Here is a 22,508-nt window from a genome sequence, read left to right on the forward strand (position 1 = left end):
CTCGTTGTGTTCTATTTATCATGAAATTGTCGATCCATCTACCAACTTTTCCCGTTATTCCTTTATCCCGCATTTTGTGTGCTACTACACCATGGTCACACTTGTCGAAAGCTTTTGCAAAGTCTGTGTATAATACATCTGTATTTTGTTTATTCTCTACAGCATCCAGGACCTTGTCATAATGGTCCAGTAGCTGGGACAGGCAGGAGTGACCTGTTCTAAACCCGTGTTGCCCTGGGTTGTGTAACTGATGGGTATCGAGGTGGTAGTTACATTAATACATTCACAGAAAGCACTAAACTTGTAAGGGTTATTGGGCATTAAATAGAAAAAGTGAGAAATGTTAGGACAGAACTGGTATCCAAAGAGGGATATTGATAGAATGTGATTACAAAGTTATGGCAGTGAGTGTGGCAGTGAGTGTGGCAGTGAGTGTGGCAGTGAGTGTGGCAGTGAGTGTGGCAGTGAGTGTGGCAGTGAGTGTGGCAGTGAGTGTGGCAGTGAGTGTGGTAGTGAGTGTGGCAGTGAGTGTGGCAGTGAGTGTGGCAGTGAGTGTGGCAGTGAGTGTGGCAGTGAGTGTGGCAGTGAGTGTGGCAGTGAGTGTGGCAGTGAGTGTGGCAGTGAGTGTGGCAGTGAGTGTGGCAGTGAGTGTGGCAGTGAGTGTGGCAGTGAGTGTGGCAGTGAGTGTGGCAGTGAGTGTGGCAGTGAGTGTGGCAGTGAGTGTGGCAGTGAGTGTGGCAGTGAGTGTGGCAGTGAGTGTGGCAGTGAGTGTGGCAGTGAGTGTGGCAGTGAGTGTGGCAGTGAGTGTGGCAGTGAGTGTGGTAGTGAGTGTGGCAGTGAGTGTGGCAGTGAGTGTGGCAGTGAGTGTGGCAGTGAGTGTGGCAGTGAGTGTGGCAGTGAGTGTGGCACTGAGTGTGGCAGTGAGTGTCGCAGTGAGTGTGGCAGTGAGTGTGGCAGTGAGTGTGGCAGTGAGTGTGGCAGTGAGTGTGGTAGTGAGTGTGGCAGTGAGTGTGGCAGTGAGTGTGGCAGTGAGTGTGGCAGTGAGTGTGGCAGTGAGTGTGGCAGTGAGTGTGGCAGTGAGTGTGGTAGTGAGTGTGGCAGTGAGTGTGGGAGTGAGTGTGGCAGTGAGTGTGGCAGTGAGTGTGGGAGTGAGTGTGGCAGTGAGTGTGGCAGTGAGTGTGGCAGTGAGTGTGGGAGTGAGTGTGGCAGTGAGTGTGGCAGTGAGTGTGGCAGTGAGTGTGGCAGTGAGTGTGGCAGTGAGTGTGGCAGTGAGTGTGGCAGTGAGTGTGGCAGTGAGTGTGGCAGTGAGTGTGGCAGTGAGTGTGGCAGTGAGTGTGGCAGTGAGTGTGGCAGTGAGTGTGGCAGTGAGTGTGGCAGTGAGTGTGGCAGTGAGTGTGGCAGTGAGTGTGGCAGTGAGTGTGGCAGTGAGTGTGGCAGTGAGTGTGGCAGTGTGGCAGTGAGTGTGGCAGTGAGTGTGGCAGTGAGTGTGGCAGTGAGTGTGGCAGTGAGTGTGGCAGTGAGTGTGGCAGTGAGTGTGGCAGTGAGTGTGGCAGTGAGTGTGGCAGTGAGTGTGGCAGTGAGTGTGGCAGTGAGTGTGGCAGTGAGTGTGGCAGTGAGTGTGGCAGTGTGGCAGTGAGTGTGGCAGTGAGTGTGGCAGTGAGTGTGGCAGTGAGTGTGGCAGTGAGTGTGACAGTGAGTGTGGCAGTGAGTGTGGCAGTGAGTGTGGCAGTGAGTGTGGCAGTGTGGCAGTGAGTGTGGCAGTGAGTGTGGCAGTGAGTGTGGCAGTGTGGCAGTGAGTGTGGCAGTGAGTGTGGCAGTGTGGCAGTGAGTGTGGCAGTGAGTGTGGCAGTGAGTGTGGCAGTGTGGCAGTGAGTGTGGCAGTGAGTGTGGCAGTGAGTGTGACAGTGAGTGTGGCAGTGAGTGTGGCAGTGAGTGTGGCAGTGAGTGTGGCAGTGTGGCAGTGAGTGTGGCAGTGAGTGTGGCTCACAATAAAAAGGCATACATCGAGGTTTCGTGGATGAAAATGTTTGATATGGTTTTATACTATTATTATATTCTCTGGGAAACGTTGCTCGTGTGAGTGTCATACAACGTCTTGGGAATGGGAGACAATGATATTTGATCAGAGAAAGCAGAGGGTAGCTCCAATTCCTTAGATCAAGAGGCTGTCACCTACATCATGGTGCCTTGAAAGGTGATGTGGTTTTGAGATGCATCTTCCCCCATCTTATTTCTTGGAAATCCACATTTCTTAGGTTTCTATTTTTTTCGAAAATAATTTTTCTAATTGTCTATGTGGGAAGAATAACCCAGGAAACGTGTTATATTTACCTAGGCTTTTGGTCTGTGTTTAGTTATTACGTATTTAACTTCATCATCATACATCCATCACAAGTGTGCTAAACACACTCTCTATGCTCGAATAAAAAAAGGTACAAAAAATAATGCGGAAAATTAAAATAAGAAGGTGATTTCTAGTGAACTGTTCTCATAAAGTTATATATTAAGCTTCTTACAGGACAGATATACAAGCTTTTCCTGTAAGATAAAAATTAGTGTGATACTGTTACAACCTTCATTATTATTATTATTATTATTATTATTATTATTATTATTATTATTATTATTATTATTATTATCACATGAGTGGGGGAGAGCTACATCCACAAGGGTCAAACAGCATTTGAGGAATAGCAGATAATCAAGGTTGATCCAAAGAAGAGAAGGGTATCTCCATTTCCTTAGATTAAGAGCCCTTCACCAGCATCAAGAGTACCCCCACCAAGAGCACCCTCACCAAGAGCACCCTCACCAAGAGCACCCCCACCAAGAGCACCCCCACCAAGAGCACCCTCACCAAGAGCACCCACACCAAGAGCACCCCCACCAAGAGCACCCCACCAAGAGCATCCCCACCAAGAGCACCCCACCAAGAGCATCCCCACCAAGAGCATCCCCACCAAGAGCACCCCACCAAGAGCACCCCCACCAAGAGTACCCCCACCAAGAGCACCCTCACCAAGAGCACCCTCACCAAGAGCACCCCCACCAAGAGCACCCCCACCAAGAGCACCCCCACCAAGAGCACCCCACCAAGAGCACCCCCACCAAGAGCACCCCCACCAAGAGCATCCCCACCAAGAGCACCCCCACCAAGAGCACCCCCACCAAGAGCACCCCCACCAAGAGCACCCCCACCAAGAGCACCCCCACCAAGAGCACCCCCCACCAAGAGCACCCCCACCAAGAGCACCCCCACCAAGAGCACCCCCACCAAGAGCACCCCCACCAAGAGCACCCCCACCAAGAGCACCCCCACCAAGAGCACCCCCACCAAGAGCCCCCCCACCAAGGGCAACCTTTCTAGAATCTTCCAGTAATCACGTCCACCGATGTATAATTCTGATACAAATTTTAACTTAAAGAAAAGGCAATATTTTCTTTAAAAATAGGACTATTATTATTTTACAAATATATTAATACATTTTTAATACAAATTTTTAACTTTATTAAACCTTACAAGAAAATTTAGCAGAAACATCACATTTTTCTCTAAATTCATTCATATTTTTCACAACTGTAAGCTATTCAAGAAATATAATTTTCGCCTTTTATAAAGATGGCAGTTTTTCACCTGGTATCTTTCCATACTTACTTTTTCTTTTTCTTGTCTTTGGAATTGAGAGTAGAAGGATCAATTCCCTGAGCAATGGCTAGTTGTTTCTTAAGGTCCAGGAGTTTAGCAATCTCAACTCCAATTTCATTCTTAGACACACTGCCTTTGGCTTTTGTGCAACTAAAACCTGGAGATGATTCACATCTTTTTTATCTACTACACCATTGAGGCCAACATGAGTGCTAAGGGGAATGTGTTCCACTTTTGCAGCATTTACTCCTGCTTCTTTTTGTCCTTAGCAGAAGTAGCAATGTTAAATCCCTGTGCAGCTGCTATCTGGCCCTTCAAACTTATCAGAGTTGCTACTTCTGCAGCTACAACATCTTAGCCAGCATTACCACTTTCCTTTAGCTTTCGTACCTTATTTCCTTGTTCCATAATAAGGCTCTCAAGTCGTGCTACTTCAGCTGGATTAGCGGGTTTCTTTTCTGGTGCAGCCTGACCAGCAAATTGCTTACTTAGTTTTTAATCATGTCATCATTAATGGGAGTAATAAGGGGTTTAGGTTCTTGAATGATATAACCAGTAGGAAGGAGCTGCATAAATAAAATGGGAAGTCCTTGTTAATGTGGGGGCTTAGTCAAGAAGATTTTGATGTGTTCTGCAGTGTTTGGCATATAAGGATCCAAAATGACAGAAACAAGAGCTACAATGTTGACTGCAATAGCAGCCATTGTAGCTCCACGTTCCTTGTCTGGTCTGGCTTAATAAGTTTGTATGTTTCGTACTCTTGGATGTATTGGTTCCCAGTCCTTGTTATTGATAAAATATGTCGCAGGCCATCTCTTTGATGATTGTTGGCAAAAGTTGAGGTGTAAAGTTGGAGTTCCTGGTTTACTGCAGCCATAACCCCGAAATCAGATTCAGTAGGTTTGGCTGCTGGAACAGAAGACCCAAAGAATTTGAACAAAAAGGACAGTGCTCGTTGAACAAAGTTTCCCAAATTATTGAGAAGTTCACTGATGTTTTTAGTCTGTAGATCAACCCAAGAGAAGGCTGTATCATGAACCTCTGGTCTAAGATATAGAAGGTAAAACCTCCAAACATCACTAGGAATTCCAGTCTCAATGGCATGGTCACCGAACACACCTACAACTCGACTCTTTGAGAACTTGCCATCCTCATAATTGAGATATTCAATGGCTATCAAATAATTGACTTTAGTCCAGTTATCACTAGTACCCAAAAGGGTTGAAGGAAACACAACACCGTCTAATGGAACATTGTCCATACCCATAAACTCATAGTATAGCACTTGACTGGAGTTCTTCCACCACTTTTCCCACTGGTTTGTATAGCAGGCAGTAATACTAATACAGCCAATGGGAGCATCAAACCAGACATAGAATACTTTATCAGTAAAGTCATCTTTGGGATGACTTTACTGAGTGATGCAGCGAGTTTTGAGACCATCCCTTATTCATGATTCACAAATAAGAAGACCGCAGACGAAGTATAGGCTAGGTGACCAAAGACTGCAAACCTCGCTCAAGGAGAAAGATCTTGGGGTGAGTATAACACCGAGCATGTCTCCGGAAGCACACATCAAACAGATAACTGCTGCAGCATATCGGCGCCTGGCAAACCTGAGAATAGCGTTCCGATATCTTAGTAAGGAATCGTTCAAGACACTGTACACCGTGTACGTCAGGCCCATACTGGAGTATGCAGCACCTGTTTGGAACTCACACTTGATCATGCACGTCAAGAAATTAGAGAAAGTGCAAAGGTTTGTTAAGGGGAATGTCCTACGAAAAAAGGTTAAGTGAAATCGGCCTGACGACACTGGAGGACAGGAGAGTTAGGGGAGACATAATAACGACATACAAAATACTGGGTGGAATAGACAAGGTGGACAGAGACAGGATGTTCCAGAGAGGGGACACGGAAACAAAGAGTCACAATTGGAAGCTGAAGACCCAGATGAATCAAAAGGATGTTAGAAAGTATTTCTTCAATCATATAGTTGTCAGGAAGTGGAATAGCCCAGCAAGTGAGGTAGTGGCGGCAGAAACCATACATAGCTCTAAGATGAGGTATGATAAAGCTCATGGAGCAGGGAGAGAGAGGACCTAGTAGCACTCAGAGAAGAGGCGGGGCCAGCAGCTGAGTCTCGACCCCTGCAACCATAATTAGGTGAGTACAATTTGGTGAGTACACACAAAGACACACACACACACACACACACACACACACACACACACAGACACACACACACACACACACACACACACACACACACACACACACACACACACACACACACACACACACACTTCAAAGGTGATACGGCCGAATAACATCTTTCCATGGGTCCTGAGAGAGGGAGCAGTGGTGCTTTGTGTACCACTAACAACTATCTTCAATACATCTGTCGAAACAGGACGACTACCGGAAGTATGGAAAACAGTGTTACTGACGTGTATAGTATGCAAGGTCATGGAGAAAATTATCAGGAGAAGAGTGGTAGAGCACCTAGAAAGGAATGAGCTTATCAACGACAGCCAGCACGGTTTCAGGGACGGGAAATCCTGCGTCACAAACCTACTGGAGTTCTATGATAGGGTGACGGCAGTAAGATATGAGAGAGAAGGGTGGGTAGATTGCATTTTCTTGGACTGTAAGAAGGCGTTTGACACAGTTCCACACAAGAGATTAGTGCGGAAGCTGGAGGACCAAGCAGGGATAACAGGGAAGGCACTAAAGTGGATCAGGGAATACCTGTCAAGAAGACAACAGCGAGTCATGGTACGTGGCGAGGTGTCAAGAGTGAGCGCCGGTAACGAGCGGGGTTCCACAGGGGTCAGTCCTAGGACCGGTGCTGTTTCTGGAATTTGTGAACATGACGGAAGGAATAGACTCCGAAGTGTCCCTATTTGCAGATGATGTGAAGTTGAGAAGAATTCAGTCGGTCGAAGACCAGGCAGAACTACAGAGGAATCTGGACAGACTGCAGGCCTCGTCCAGAAACTGGCTCCTGGAGTTCAACCCCACAAAGTGCAAAGTCATGAAGATTGGGGAAGAGCAAAGAAAACCACAGACGGAGTACAGTCTAGGGGGCCAGAGCCTAAAACCTCACTCAAGGAAAAGGATCTTGGTATGAGTATGACACCGGGAACATCTGAGGCGCACATCTACCAAATAACTGCTGCAGCATACGGGTGTCTGGCAAACCTAAGAACAGCATTCCGACATCTAAATAAGGAGTCATTCAGGACTCTGTACACCGTGTACGTTAGGCCCATATTGGAATGTGCAGCACCAGTTTGGAACCCACACCTAGCCAAGCATGTAAGGAAACTAGAGTAAGTGCAAAGGTTTGCAACAAGACTAGTCCCGGAATTAAGGGGAGCTAAGGGAAATCGCCCTGACGACACTGGAAGACGGGAGAGTTAGGGAGGGATATGATAACGACATGTAAAATACTGAGAATTATAGAAAAGGTGGACAGAGGCAGGTTGTTCCAGAGATGGGACACAGCAACGAGGGGTCACAGATGGAAGCTGAAGACTCAGATGAACCACAGGAATGTTAGGAAGTATTTTTTCAGTCACAGAGTTGTCAGAAAGTGGAATAGCCTGGGTAGTCATGTAGTAGAGGCAGGATCCATACATAGCTTTAAGAAGAGGTATGATAAAGCTCACGGAGCAGGAATAGTGACCGGGTAGCGGCTAGGTGGAGAGGCGGGGCCAGGAGCTGAGTCTCGACCCCTGCAACCACAATTAGGTGAGTACACGTACACAGACGACGCGTGCGCGAGTGCAACATTTAGTGCTCCGTAAATATGTGTTTTTGAGGGCTACCCAAGGGTACTGCAAGGGTCATTAAGTGTGTCAGGGTAGTGAACAATCCTTGAAGTGATTTACAAGATGCCCTGAGCCACATAAGTGTGGGGAGAACCACAATTCTATAAGTGAACTAGAAAATGATACCTGGTGGGCGCCAACCAAAGTGGGAGACGTAGTGTGTCAGGCCACGTTGCCAAATGTGTACTTAAGAAAGATATTGAAGTGAAATAAATGTGTGACCAGTGAAAGAAATAGTGTATAGGTTAATATATCGACAAGAAACGGAAGTGGATATACGCCAGAACATCACATCGAGTTGGACAATCTACAGGCTGCTACAGGCTGTTATAGGCTGCATCCCAAGTATTTACCTATGCGTGGTTTGCAGGGAGTCAGATGTGAGTTCCATTTTACCGCCAAGTTTATGAACGATCCAACTCTCCTAGTATGATGAAGAATAGGATAACAAGTACCAAGTAACAAATAGCAACTAATAATTTCTAGTAGAACAGTGCTAGCAGACAGGTGTTTATTATAGACACAACATAGTCCCACACACACAACACACGTTCACACAAAACGTTCCTAGTATGTTAAAGAATAGGATATCAAGCACTGAGCAACGAATAGCAATTGGTAATTTCTAGTAGAACAGTGCTAGCAGACAGGTCAGGCATAGAATACACTGGTAGGTGAGTAGGTCAGGTGTGAGTCAGGTCAGGTCAGGTAGAGCAGCACTTTAGACCGTCGAGCAGATTCCACATAGACTCTCAAACACCATAACACACAATCCTACCACTACTTTTCTTACGCTTAATAAACCCACACTCACATAGTGCCACACACACACACACACACACACACACACACACACACACACACACACACACACACACACACACACGTTTACACCCACACATTCTCAAATATACAGACACACTATCTCCCCCACCTATCTCCCAATCCTTCCCGAGATCCCTCCGTCTCTCACCCTCCTTCTCCCCTCTTCTCCCTCTTTCCTCCCCCCTCCCTCTCCCATTATCTCTTCTCCCTTGCTTCTCTCTCCTCCTCCTCATTCCCCCTCCCCACCCCTCTCTCTTTTCGCCACTGTCTCCAGCTTCCTCCTCTCCCTCCCTCTCCCCCCCAACACAATCGAACACACCACAAAACAAACAAACAGAATTACATAAGTTTTTCATTCTGTGGCAACCAAAAATAAAAATGGGTTGCCAGAGAGCAGGAAGGAAAACCAGGGGACTGGAGAATGAGTCTACGAAGGAAGATTGTGCAGCAGAGCTCATGAAACGGGAATATGAGTGGGGAAAAAGCTAGAAGAGCTTAGCATGAGAATAGAGGAGCAGATAGATGCAGGAAGCAAGAAGTGGGAAATGCAAGTCACAGCAGCAGAGATTAGAAGTGGAACTAAAAATTCTGAAACAGCCTAATGAACTAAAGAACAATTTGGGAATGACATCAGAGACTGCTACCTCAGTCACCAACAAGGGGGCTGTAGGGAACAAACGAGTGAAAATGTATGCAGAGGCCCTATCAGACCATCGCAGAGCCCGAGAAAAAGAGAGAATCACATCAGGAGCAATCGAGGGGACTGTACACAATGAAAGAGGTAAGCTATACGTGGAGGCCATAACAGACCACAGCAAAGTCCAGGAAAAGCTCAGAAGGGAAAAATGACAGGCCACTGGGCCCAAGGACAACAGATAGTGAACAAAGTGAAGGAAGGAAATCTGCAATGGAGGCAACTAAATCGAATCAGGGGATACATAGGGATATGCAGTGGGAGAATGAAAGGAAGAGGTCAGTCTTTGTTTATGGGCTCCAGGAAGTTGAAGGGGAAACTTACGAAGCAAGAAGACAAGGAGAGAAAAATGCGACCGAAAATGTCATAAAAGCAATAGGAGAAGATGACATGACCCAGCTGGCAAATTTTCGGAGAATAGTGGGGTTTGCAAGAACAAGAACTTGGCTAGTCAAAGTGACTTTCAAGGCAGAATAGACACAAAACAGGATTCTGCAGGAGAAAGCAAGACTAATGGACATGCCAGCGTACCAGAAGGTGTATCCTGACTGCGACAGAACACAAGAAAGGCAGAAATTGAAAGAGATGGTACAAAGATGAAAGGAGGAAAGAGAGGTGAAGAGGGACAGGAGAACCCAAACTCAAGAGGAAGATCAAATACAACCTCCCTCACAGCCACCTATAGAAGCCCCCAACCAGGACAACCGCAATGCATCCAAACACACATGCATCCAAAACACACATGCCATATCCAATGCCCCCACCCACCCCATTACAAACTCCACCCTCACAGCAACCTCCCATAGTTCCTTATCATGTCTCCCACTTCCCCAACCCCAACGTACACCCTAGACCACAGTTTTAGATAAGAAGTTGAAGGTTTGGTATACAAATGCAGACGGAATAACAAATAAGTGTGAGGAGTGGCATGAAAGAATCAAGAAAACATCCCCAGACAAAATAGCACTGAAACGAAACTCACCAGGATAACAGATGCAATCTTTCCACCTGGATGTCACATCCCCAGGAAAGATAGAGGGAGGAGAGGGGGGAGGAGTTGCACTGTTCATTAAAAACCGGTGGGGATTTGAGGAACTGGAAGGAATGGATGGAATGTGCAAAAGGGACTATTGAGTAGGAACAATTTAATCTGAGGGTCATAAAGTGGTAAGTGCAGTAATGAACAACCCACCACAGAATTGCAGGAGGCCAAGAGAAAACTGCGACGAGAGCAACAGAGCAATGGTTGACACACGAGCTAAGGTGGCCAGAAGAGCTCACACGGGGGAAGCAAAGTTATTAGTTATGGATGATTTCAATCGCAAGCAGATTGACTGGGTAAACCTGGAGCCCCATGGGGTCCCAAAATATGGAGCCCAGATGATGGATGTGGTACTGGAGAACCTCATGCATCAACATGCTAGAGACTGCCAGAGAGAGAGGTGAGGATGATCCAGCAAGACTGGACCCTGTATTCACCATGAGTGGTTTAGACATCGAGGATATCACGGATGAAAGGCCCCTAGGAGCTAGTGATCATGTGGTTCTGTGCTTTGATTAAATAGTTGAGCTACAAGTGGAGAGAGCAGCAGGAATAGGACGGGAACAACCAAACTACAAAAGGGGGACTACACAGGCATGAGGAACTTCCTGCAAGACGTTCAGTGGGTGAGAGAACTGGCAGGAAAACCAGTAAAAGAAATGATGGACTATGTGACAAAATGCAAGGAGGCAGAGGAGAGATTTGTTCCCAAGGGAAACAGAAATAATGGGAAGACCAGAACGAGTCCTTGGTTCACCCAAAGATGTATGGAGTCAAAAACTAGTTGCATTAGAGAATGGAAAAGGTACAGAAGACAAAGGACTCAGGAAAATAGAGATCAGCCAAAGAGCGAGAAAAGAGTATGCACAGATAAGAAGGGGGGCTCGGTGACAATACGAAAATGACATAGCATCGAAAGCCAAGTCTGATCCGAAGCTGTTGTATAGCCACATCAGGAGGAAAACAACAGTCAAGGACCAGATAATCAGCCTGAGGAAGGATGGTGGGGAGTTCACAAGAAATAACCAAGAAGCACGTGAGGAGCTCATCATGAGATTTAAAGAAGTATTTACAGTGGAAATAGGTAGGGCTCCAGGAATTCAGAAAAGGGAGGTACACCAACAAGTGCTGGATGAGGTACACATACCCAAGGAGGAGGTGAAGAAGCTGCTATGTGAACTTGATACCTCAAAGGTGGTGGGACCAGACAATATCTCTTCATGGGTCCTTAGAGAGGAAGCAGAGATGCTCTGTGTGCCACTAACAAAGATTTTCAACCTATCTATTGAAACTGGGCAACTACCTGAGGTATGGAAGATGGCAAATGTAATCCCAGTTTTTAAAAAAAGAGACAGACACGAGGCATTAAACTACAGACCTGTGTCACTAACATATGTAGTATGCAAAGTCATGGAGAAGATGAGGAGAGTGGTGGAGCACCTGGAAAGACACAAGAGTATAATCGACAACCAGCACGGTTTCAGGGAAGGAAAATCCTGTGTCACAAACCTCCTGGAGTTTTATGACAAGGTGACAGAAGTAAGACAAGAGAGAAAGGGGTGGAGAGACGGCATTTTCTTGGACTGCAAGAAGGCCTTCGACACAGTTCCTCGAAAGAGGATAATGCAAAAGCTAGAGGATCAGGCACGCATAACAGGAAAGGCACTTCAATGGATCAGAGAATATCTGACAGGGAGGGAGTAACGAGTCATGGTATGTGACGAGGTTTCGGAGTGGGCACATGTGATAAGCGGTTTCTACAGGGGTCAGTCCTAGGACCTGTGCTGTTTTTTGATGTGTGGATGACATAACGGAAGGGACAGACTCAGAAGTGTCCTTGTTTGCAGATGATTTGAGGTTAATGAGGAGAATCAAATCGGTCGAGGATCAGGCAGGACTACAAAGAGACCTGGACAGGCTACAAGCCTGGTTCAGCAACTGGCTTCTTGAATTTAACCCTGCCAAATGCAAAGTCATGAAGATCGGGGAAGGGCAAAGAAGACCGCAGATAGAGTATTGTCTAGGTGGCCAAAGACTGCAAACCTTACTCAAGGAAACAGATCTTAGAGTGAGTATAATACTGAACACATCTTCTGAGGCGCACATCAATCAGATAACTGCTGCAGCATACGGGCGTCTGGGAAACTTATGGATAGCGTTCCATACCTCATTAAGGAATCGTTCAAGACTCTGTACACCATATACGTCAGGCCCAGACTGAAGTATGGAGCACCAGTTTGGAATCCACACCTGGTCAAGCACTTAAAGAAATTAGAGAAAGGGCAAAGGTTTGCAACAAGACTAGTCCCAGAGCAAAGGGGATTATCCTACGAAGAAAGGCTAAGGGAAATTGGCCTGACGACACTGGAGGACAGGAGGGTTAGGGGAGATATTATAACAGCATATAATACTGCGCAGAATAGACGAGGTGGACAAAGACGGGATGTTCCAGAGATGGGACACAGAAACAAGGGGTCATAATTGGAAGCTGAAGACTCAGATGAGCCAAAGGGATGTTAAGAAGTATTTCTTCAGTCACTGAGTTGTCAGGCAGTGGAATAACCTATAAAGTGACGTAGTGGATGCGGGAACCCCACACAGTTTTAAGGCGAGGTATGATAATGCTCATGGAGCAGGGAGAGAGAGGACCTAGTAGCAACCAGTGAAGAGGCGGGGCCAGGAGTTATAACTCGACCCCTGCAGACACAAACAGGTGAGTAGAAATAGGTGAACACACACACACACACACAGTTTGGGAATAGTTTGGGAAGCGATGTAGTGGAGGCAGGATCCATACATAACTTTAAGCAGAGGTATGATAAAGCTCACGACTCAGGGAGAGTGACCTAGTAGCGATCAGTGAAGAGGCGGGGCCAGGAGCTCGGACTCGACCCCCGCAACCTCAACTAGGTGAGTACAACTAGGTGAGTACACACACACACACACACACACACACACACACACACACACACACACACACACACTGTGTGGCGCTCTATCAAGAGGCTCTACACGAGGCGAAATGTCTGTTTCTTTATCCCCTCCGTCGTCAGTGTGTCTTTGTATACACCTTCCATCATACCCTCTGATACCTTAAGTCATTGCCCGATCAGCCGGGCTGTGGTTCGTACTTGGTTTCCGTACGGCCAGCAGTATCAGCCTAGTTGATCAGGCCCTGATCCACCGTGAAGGCCTGTGCTGCGGGGGCACTGACCCCCCGGAACGACTTCCGAGTAGACCTCCCTCACTGGTGATTCTTCGCACGAGTCAAAATTTTATGGAGGTGAGGAGGTCACTCGAAGCTACGAGCCTTTTAGTCTCCGTGAGCCTTTAGTCTCTGTGAGCCATTAGTCTCCGTGAGCCTTTAGTCTCTGTGAGCCATTAGTCTCCGTGAGCCTTTAGTCTCTGTGAGCCATTAGTCTCCGTGAGCCTTTAGTCTCTGTGACCCTTTAGTCTCCGTGAGCCTTTAGTCTCTGCGAATCTATAGTCTCTAGCTTATTAGTCTTCCTCTCAGATAGTGAAGAGAAAACACGCAGAAAGAAAATTTTCTTCGTGGGGAGCAATTTGTGAGAGAATGTAATCACTGTTGATTTAAGAGCGACGGTGACGCAGGAGACGCAAACTCATGATTTTCATTGTAATTTCTGGCGTAATTTTTGTGCGTAAGTTGTGCGAAAAGTGCAGAGGTGGGTGTTCAACAGAGGTAGAAGTGCAGAGGTGGGTGTTCAACAGAGGTAGAAGTGCAGAGGTGGGTGTTCAACAGAGGTAGAAGTGCAGAGGTGGGTGTTCAACAGAGGTAGAAGTGCAGAGGTGGGTGTTCAACAGAGGTAGAAGTGCAGAGGTGGGTGTTCAACAGAGGTAGAAGTGCAGAGGTGGGTGTTCAACAGAGGTAGAAGTGCATAGGTGGGTGTTCAACAGAGGTAGAAGTGCAGAGGTGGGTGTTCAACAGAGGTAGAAGTGCAGAGGTGGGTGTTCAACAGAGGTAGAAGTGCATAGGTGGGTGTTCAACAGAGGTAGAAGTGCAGAGGTGGGTGTTCAACAGAGGTAGAAGTGCAGAGGTGGGTGTTCAACAGAGGTAGAAGTGCAGAGGTGGGTGTTCAACAGAGGTAGAAGTGCAGAGGTGGGTGTTCAACAGAGGTAGAAGTGCAGAGGTGGGTGTTCAACAGAGGTAGAAGTGCAGAGGTGGGTGTTCAACAGAGGTAGAAGTGCAGAGGCGGGTGTTCAACAGAGGTAGAAGTGCAGAGGTGGGTGTTCAACAGAGGTAGAAGTGCAGAAGTGGGTGTTCAACAGAGGTAGAAGTGCAGAGGTGGGTGTTCAACAGAGGTAGAAGTGCAGAGGCGGGTGTTCAACAGAGGTAGAAGTGCAGAGGCGGGTGTTCAACAGAGTTAGACGTGCAGAGGTGGGTGTTCAACAGAGGTAGACGTGCAGAGGTGGGTGTTCAACAGAGGTAGACGTGCAGAGGTGGGTGTTCAACAGAGGTAGACGTGCAGAGGTGGGTGTTCAACAGAGGTAGAAGTGCAGAGGTGGGTGTTCAACAGAGGTAGACGTGCAGAGGTGGGTGTTCAACAGAGGTAGAAGTGCAGGGAAGATGACTGAACATAGGTAGAAGTGCAGGGAAGATGACTGAACATAGGTAGAAGTGTAGGAAAAGTGAATGAACAGAAGGAGAATGCAGTGGAATTAAAGAACAGGGGCACCCTGCTACACCACTACATGACCCTGCCACACCACCACAGCACCCTGCTACACCTTCACATGACTTCCACACCACCACAGCACTCTGCTACACTATCGCATGACCCTGCCACACCACCGCAGCACCCTGCCACACCACCGCAGCACCCTGCTACACCACCACAGCACCCTACTACACCATCACATGACCCTGCCACACCACCGCAGCACCCTGTTACACCACCACAGCACCCTGTTACACCATCACATGACCCTGCCACACCACCGCAGCACCCTGCTACATCACCACAGCACCCTGTTACACCATCACATGACCCTGCCACACCACCGCAGCACCCTGCTACACCACCACAGCACCCTGCTACATCATCACATGACCCTGCCACACCACCGCAGCACCCTGCTACACCACCACAGCACCCTGTTACACCATCACATGACCCTGCCACACCACCGCAGCACCCTGCTACACCACCACAGCACCCTGTTACACCATCACATAACCCTGCCACACCACCGCAGCACCCTGCTACACCACCACAGCACCCTGCTACACCATCACATGACCCTGCCACACCACCGCAGCACCCTGCTACACCACCACAGCACCCTGTTACACCATCACATGACCATGCCACACCACCACAGCACCCTGCTACACCACCACAGCACCCTGTTAGACCATCACATGACCCTGCCACACCACCACAGCACCCTGCTACATCACCACAGCACCCTGTTACACCATCACATGACCCTGCCACACCACCGCAGCACCCTGCTACACCACCACAGCACCCTCCTACACCATCACATGACCCTGCCACACCACCGCAGCACCCTGCTACACCACCACAGCACCCTGTTACACCATCACATGACCCTGCCACACCACCACAGCACCCTGCTACACCACCACAGCACCCTGCTACACCATCACATGAACCTGCCAAACCACCACAGCACCTTGCTACACCATCACATGACCCTGCCACACCACCGCAGCACCCTGCTACACCACCACAGCACCCTGCTACACCATCACATGACCCTGCCACACCACCACAGCACCCTGCTACACCACCACAGCACCCTGTTACACCATCACATGACCCTGCCACACCACCGCAGCACCCTGCTACACCACCACAGCACCCTGCTACACCATCACATGACCCTGCCACACCACCGCAGCACCCTGCTACACCACCACAGCACCCTGTTACACCATCACATGACCCTGAGACACCACCACAGCACCCTGCTACACCACCACAGCACCCTGCTACACCATCACATGAATCTGCCAAACCACCACAGCACCTTGCTACACCATCACATGACCCTGCCACACCACCGCAGCACCCTGCTACACCACCACAGCACCCTGCTACACCATCACATGACCTGCCACACCACCACAACACCCTGCAACACCAAACAGCAACAGAGGAATTAGGTAGTAAGCTCGAAATTAGGTACACACAAATAATCTAATTAACCGGAATTCATTATACTCCCTACGTCCACTGAATCTTCACCAGTTGAGGTTCACCACTGACACACTGTATCTTCACCAGTTGTGGTTCACCACTGACACACTGTATCTTCACCAGTTGTGGGTCATCACTGACACACTGTATCTTCACCAGTTGTGGTTCACCACTAACACTCTGTATCTTCACCAGTTGTGGTTCACCACTAACACTCTGTATCTTCACCAGTTGTGGGTCACCACTGACACACTGTATCTTCACCAGTTGTGGGTCACCACTGACACACTGTATCTTCACCAGTTGTGATTCACCACTGACACACTGTATCTTCATCAGTTGTGGTACACCACTGACACACTGTATCTTCACCAGTTGTGGGTCACCACTGACACACTGTATCTTCACCAGTTGTGGGTCACCACTAACACACTGTATCTTCACCAGTTGTGGTTCACCACTGACACACTGTATCTTCATCAGTTGTGGTTCACCACTGACACACTGTATCTTCACCAGTTGTGGTTCACCACTGACACACTGTATCTTCATCAGTTGTGGTTCACCACTGACACACTGTATCTTCACCAGTTGTGGTTCACCACTGACACACTGTATCTTCACCAGTTGTGGTTCACCACTGACACTGTATCTTCACCAGTTGTGGTTCACCACTAACACACTGTATCTTCACCAGTTGTGGTTCACCATTAACACACTGTATCTTCACCAGTTGTGGTTCGCCCCTGACACACTGTATCTTCACCAGTTGTGGTTCACCACTGACACACTGTATCTTCACCAGTTGTGGTTCACCACTAACACACTGTATCTTCACCAGTTGTGGTTCACCACTAACACACTGTATCTTCACCAGTTGTGGTTCGCCCCTGACACACTGTATCTTCACCAGTTGTGGTTCACCACTAACACACTGTATCTTCACCAGTTGTGGTTCACCACTAACACACTGTATCTTCACCAGTTGTGGTTCACCACTAACACACTGTATCTTCACCAGTTGTGGTTCGCCCCTGACACACTGTATCTTCACCAGTTGTGGTTCCACTAACACACTGTATCTTCACCAGTTGTGGTTCACCACTGACACACTGTATCTTCACCAGTTGTGGTTCGCCCCTGACACACTGTATCTTCACCAGTTGTGGTTCACCACTGACACACTGTATCTTCACCAGTTGTGGTTCACCACTAACACACTGTATCTTCACCAGTTGTGGTTCACCACTAACACACTGTATCTTCACCAGTTGTGGTTCACCACTAACACACTGTATCTTTACCAGTTGTGGTTCGCCCCTGACACACTGTATCTTCACCAGTTGTGGTTCACCACTGACACACTGTATCTTCACCAGTTGTGGGTCACCACTGACACACTGTATCTTCACCAGTTGTGGTTCACCACTGACACACTGTATCTTCATCAGTTGTGGTTCACCACTGACACACTGTATCTTCACCAGTTGTGGTTCACCACTGACACACTGTATCTTCATCAGTTGTGGTTCACCACTGACACACTGTATCTTCACCAGTTGTGGTTCACCACTGACACACTGTATCTTCACCAGTTGTGGTTCACCACTGACACTGTATCTTCACCAGTTGTGGTTCACCACTAACACACTGTATCTTCACCAGTTGTGGTTCACCATTAACACACTGTATCTTCACCAGTTGTGGTTCGCCCCTGACACACTGTATCTTCACCAGTTGTGGTTCGCCCCTGACACACTGTATCTTCACCAGTTGTGGTTCACCACTGACACACTGTGTCTTCACCAGTTGTGGTTCACCACTAACACACTGTATCTTCACCAGTTGTGGTTCACCACTAACACACTGTATCTTCACCAGTTGTGGTTCGCCCCTGACACACTGTATCTTCACCAGTTGTGGTTCACCACTGACACACTGTATCTTCACCAGTTGTGGTTCACCACTAACACACTGTATCTTCACCAGTTGTGGTTCACCACTAACACACTGTATCTTCACCAGTTGTGGTTCACCACTGACACACTGTATCTTCATCAGTTGTGGTTCAAAACTGACACACTGTATCTTCACCAGTTGTGGTTCACCACTGACACACTGTATCTTCATCAGTTGTGGTTCACCACTGACACACTGTATCTTCACCAGTTGTGGTTCACCACTGACACACTGTATCTTCACCAGTTGTGGTTCACCACTGACACTGTATCTTCAGTTGTGGTTCACCACTAACACACTGTATCTTCACCAGTTGTGGTTCACCATTAACACACTGTATCTTCACCAGTTGTGGTTCGCCCCTGACACACTGTATCTTCACCAGTTGTGGTTCACCACTGACACACTGTATCTTCACCAGTTGTGGTTCACCACTAACACACTGTATCTTCACCAGTTGTGGTTCACCACTAACACACTGTATCTTCACCAGTTGTGGTTCGCCCCTGACACACTGTATCTTCACCAGTTGTGGTTCACCACTAACACACTGTATCTTCACCAGTTGTGGTTCACCACTAACACACTGTATCTTCACCAGTTGTGGTTCACCACTAACACACTGTATCTTCACCAGTTGTGGTTCGCCCCTCACACACTGTATCTTCACCAGTTGTGGTTCCACTAACACACTGTATCTTCACCAGTTGTGGTTCACCACTGACACACTGTATCTTCACCAGTTGTGGTTCGCCCCTGACACACTGTATCTTCACCTGTTGTGGTTCACCACTGACACACTGTATCTTCACCAGTTGTGGTTCACCACTAACACACTGTATCTTCACCAGTTGTGGTTCACCACTAACACACTGTATCTTCACCAGTTGTGGTTCACCACTAACACACTGTATCTTCACCAGTTGTGGTTCACCCCTGACACACTGTATCTTCACCAGTTGTGGTTCGCCCCTGACACACTGTATCTTCACCAGTTGTGGGTCACCACTGACACACTGTATCTTCACCAGTTGTGGTTCACCACTGACACACTGTATCTTCATCAGTTGTGGTTCACCACTGACACACTGTATCTTCACCAGTTGTGGTTCACCACTGACACACTGTATCTTCATCAGTTGTGGTTCACCACTGACACACTGTATCTTCACCAGTTGTGGTTCACCACTGACACACTGTATCTTCACCAGTTGTGGTTCACCACTGACACTGTATCTTCACCAGTTGTGGTTCACCACTGACACACTGTATTTTCACCAGTTGTGGTTCACCACTAACACACTGTATCTTCACCAGTTGTGGTTCACCACTAACACACTGTATCTTCACCAGTTGTGGTTCACCACTGACACACTGTATCTTCACCAGTTGTGGTTCACCACTAACACACTGTATCTTCACCAGTTGTGGTTCACCACTAACACACTGTATCTTCACCAGTTGTGGTTCACCACTAACACACTGTATCTTCACCACTTGTGGTTCACCACTAACACACTGTATCTTCACCAGTTGTGGTTCACCACTGACACACTGTATCTTCACCAGTTGTGGTTCACCACTAACACACTGTATCTTCACCAGTTGTGGTTCACCACTAACACACTGTATCTTCACCAGTTGTGGTTCACCACTGACACACTGTATCTTCACCAGTTGTGGTTCACCACTAACACACTGTATCTTCACCAGTTGTGGTTCACCACTAACACACTGTATCTTCACCAGTTGTGGTTCACCACTAACACACTGGCAATATATTAGTATTTCGGACTAAGAGGCGAATATTACTTTTATCACCATTTTTATCACGGGAAAATACTACACCGTTCATAGTGTTCTCTTTCCCGTACGATAAGTGAATATTATCTTTGATAACGATATGTAACCAAATTTTGTCTGCAATTGATTTAAAAATCTTGTCCAAAATAAGGAGAACGTTAATAAATCGACGCTGTTGAGATCGAGAGGAAACTTAATTTTTTTGCTTGCGTATTTTGACATTTCAAAGTCTTCTGCCAAGACATAGACGAACGTGTGGTTCTGACGGATTAATTTTAATATTTTGACTATGTATAATGGACAAGCCTAAATTTTAATTACTTTAGTCAAAGTATTTATTGATAAACAAAAATTACTGATAATTATCATGTAGTATCAGCTCCCCCCCCCCCCCGAAAAAAAAAGAAAAATAAGAAAATTTTATAAACGAGAGGTACACAGCGTCGTTCTTTAAGCCCTTCCTAAAATTTTCTCTTATACATTTAAAGATATATTTTTTCTTTAATGTTAATGTAAAAATTAATGATTTTGTACTAAAAGAACCCTAGGAAACTTACCTAATCTTATTAAAACAAGCGCAATTTAATTTAGCCTAATCCAACTAAATATATTTTATATTTATATAAGTTTACAATAATTTAATAATACACAAAAACAATGAAATATATTTTTTTTTTCGTTAGGCTCAGGGTGATTTTTGCGACATTATTGCATACACAAATTTTCGCTTGCCCTATTCGGCAAGAAGTGCGTTACTATTTAAGCCAAAAATCTCAAGTTTCACTTACTCGGCACGACATGTGTATATATATATATATATATATATATATATATATATATATATATATATATATATATATATATATATATATATTTATTTATTTTTTATCACACTGGCCGATTCGCACCAAGGCAGGGTGGCCCGAAAAAGAAAAACTTTCACTATCATTCACTCCATCACTGTCTTGCCAGAAGGGTGCTTTACACTACAGTTTTTAAACTGCAACATTAACACCCCCTCCTTCAGAGTGCAGGCACTGTACTTCCCATCTCCAGGACTCAAGTCCGGCCTGCCAGTTTCCCTGAACCCCTTCATAAATGTTACTTTGCTCACACTCCAACAGCACGTCAAGTATTAAAAACCATTTGTCTCCATTCACTCCTATCAAACACGCTCACGCATGCCTGCTGGAAGTCCAAGCCCCTCGCACACAAAACCTCCTTTACCCCCTCCCTCCAACCTTTCCTAGGCCGACCCCTACCCCGCCTTCCTTCCACTACAGACTGATACACTCTTGAAGTCATTCTGTTTCGCTCCATTCTCTCTACATGTCCGAACCACCTCAACAACCCTTCCTCAGCCCTCTGGCCAACAGTTTTGGTAATCCCGCACCTCCTCCTAACTTCCAAACTACGAATTCTCTGCATTATATTCACACCACACATTGCCCTCAGACATGACATCTCCACTGCCTCCAGCCTTCTCCTCGCTGTAACATTCATCACCCATGCTTCACACCCATATAAGAGCGTTGGTAAAACTATACTCTCATGCATTCCCCTCTTTGCCTCCAAGGACAAAGTTCTTTGTCTCCACAGACTCCTAAGTGCACCGCTCACCCTTTTCCCCTCATCAATTCTATGATTCACCTCATCTTTCATAGACCCATCCGCTGACACGTCCACTCCCAAATATCTGAATACATTCACCTCCTCCATACTCTCTCCCTCCAATCTGATATCCAATCTTTCATCACCCAATCTTTTTGTTATCCTCATAAGCTTACTCTTTCCTGTATTCACTTTTAATTTTCTTCTTTTGCACACCCTACCAAATTCATCCACCAATCTCTGCAACTTCTCTTCAGAATCTCCCAAGAGCACAGTGTCATCAGCAAAGAGCAACAGTGACAACTCCCACTTTATGTGTGATTCTTTATCTTTTAACTCCACGCCTCTTGCCAAGACCCTCGCATTTACTTCTCTTACAACCCCATCTATAAATATATTAAACAACCACGGTGACATCACACATCCTTATATGTATATATATATATATATATATATATATATATATATATATATATATATATATATATATATATATATATATATATATATATATATATATGTCGTGCCGAATAGGCAGAACTTGCAAACTTGGCTTAAATAGCAACGCTCATCTTGCCATATAGGACAAGCGAAAATTTGTGTATGCAATAATTTTGCCAAAATCATTCTGAACCTAACGAAAAAAAATATATTTCACTGTGCTTGTTTAGTATTAAATTATTGTAAACAAATCTAAAATATATATAGTTTGGTTAGGCTAAAATAAATTGTTCTTGTTATAATAAGGTTAGGTAAGTTTTCTAAGATTCTTTTGGTGCAAAATAAAATTTTTTTACATTAACATTAATGAAAAAATATGTCTTTAAACGTATAAGAGAAAATTTTAGAAAGGACTTAATTTTAAATGAGTTCTTGCTAATTGACTAGTTTTACATATTCGGCA

The 22,508-nt window shown here is 46.3% G+C and overlaps 1 pseudogene; it reads right to left on the reverse strand.

Moving 5' to 3' along the window:
* Positions 1-3,572: 3,572 nt before the first annotated feature.
* Positions 3,573-7,873, reverse strand: LOC138852784 (methionine--tRNA ligase, cytoplasmic pseudogene; annotated as a pseudogene).
* Positions 7,874-22,508: the final 14,635 nt, after the last annotated feature.

This window comes from Cherax quadricarinatus, chromosome 16 (assembly GCF_038502225.1).
Source record: "Cherax quadricarinatus isolate ZL_2023a chromosome 16, ASM3850222v1, whole genome shotgun sequence".
NCBI classification, from domain to species: Eukaryota; Metazoa; Arthropoda; class Malacostraca; order Decapoda; family Parastacidae; genus Cherax; species Cherax quadricarinatus.